The sequence below is a fragment of the Octopus bimaculoides genome, chromosome 1, assembly GCF_001194135.2.
Source record: "Octopus bimaculoides isolate UCB-OBI-ISO-001 chromosome 1, ASM119413v2, whole genome shotgun sequence".
NCBI classification, from domain to species: domain Eukaryota; kingdom Metazoa; phylum Mollusca; class Cephalopoda; order Octopoda; family Octopodidae; genus Octopus; species Octopus bimaculoides.
Genome location: NC_068981.1, coordinates 161,009,790 through 161,011,646, shown reverse-complemented (window position 1 = coordinate 161,011,646; position 1,857 = coordinate 161,009,790).

Here is a 1,857-nt window from a genome sequence, read left to right as displayed (position 1 = left end):
GACACTTGCCCAAGGTGCCACGCAGTGGGACTGAACCCAGAACCATGTGGTTGGTAAGCAAGCTACTTACCACACAGCCACTCCTGCGCCTGAATATTTTTACTTTTAATTTCTGAATCCTTCTAAATGAAAGAAAGGAAGAAGAGAAGAGATCAAGAAAATTTGTCATAACTAAGAACTTACATTACTGTAGATCTATATTTAATGGCAAGGAAAATATCTATAGGGGGATATTGGGAAAAATTTTTCTCAATTCCTCAGAATTTTTTTAACAAAGATCATTTATTTAGATTATTATCATGATTATCATCATCATCATCATCATCATCATCATCACCATCGTCATCATCATCATCATCATCATCATCTTTATTATTATTATTAATACAAGCCATTATGAAAAATATCCAAGGAAAATTATCATCTATTGTTTTGTATTTATTTTATATTTTGTATTTAGTATTTATACTGTCTGAAGCTTAGAACAATCTCGCTTTATAGATCTTTACTGTTTGTCTGGTGCAAACTTAAACATTATTCTCCAGATCATCCTTAACCAGTTAGCCACAGTTCAACAGATGCATTTCTCCACTAGCATAATATACTGTCCACTTTCATTGCAGTCATCATCATCATCATCATCATTATCATTACCATTGCTATCGTCATTGTCATCATCAACATCACCATTTTAACATTCATTTTCTTATGCTTGCATGCATCAGACAAGATTCGGTGGGGCAGATTTTCTATATCCAGATGCCCACTCTCACTTGTTTCCAAGCAAAGTAATATTTCCCCATGCCTAAGTATATATATTCATTGAAGATAGGAAATGACTGACATTACGTATATGTTTGTGAAAGTCACAACTTCCATACAATGTTAAGCCAAAGAGACACACATACACATACAGACAAATACAGACAAATACACGGTGGCGAGCTGGCAGAAACGTTAGCACACTGGGCAAAATGCTTAGCGGTATTTCGTCTGCCACTACGTTCTGAGTTCAAATTCCGCCGAGGTCGAATTTGCCTTTCATCCTTTCGGGGTCGATTAAATAAGTACCAGTTACGCACTGGGGTCGATATAATCGACTTAATCCGTTTGTCTGTCCTTGTTTGTCCCCTCTGTGTGTAGCCCTTGTGGGCAATAAAGAAATAATACATACAGACAAATATATATATGTATGTGTCTGTGTTTATGTGTGTGTATATATATGAGCTTCTTTCAGTTTCTAAACAACTAAATCCACTCACAAGGCTTGTCCTCTGTAGGGCTTCTTTTAGTTATGCTGTGTTCTACGTTTCTATCTTTTTTTCTTCTTGTCACTAAGGTCTCTTTCATATTGTCATGAGGTCATTGCAGTTTGATTGAAACTGCAAAATTTTTTAATCCGTCATCAATATGTTAAGATCTTTATATTATTTTCTTCATGATTAAGTGATGTGTTATGCTGGATACATGGTTGTTGTTGTTGGCACTCCGTTGCTTACGATGTCGAGGGTTCCAGCTGATCCGATCAATGGAACAGCCTGCTCATGAAATTAACGTGCAAGTGGCTGAGCACTCCACAGACACGTGTACCCTTAACGTAGTTCTCGGGGATATTCAGCGTGACACAGTGTGACAAGGCTGACCCTTTGAATTACAGGCACAACAGAAACAGGAAGTAAGAGTGAGAGAAAGTTGTGGTGGAAGAGTACAGCAGGGTTCGCCACCATCCCCTGCCGGAGCCTCGTGGAGCTTTAGGTGTTTTCGCTCAATAAACACTCACAATGCCCGGTCTGGGAATTGAAACCGCGATCCTATGACCGCGAGTCCGCTGCCCTAACCACTGGGCCATTGCGCCTC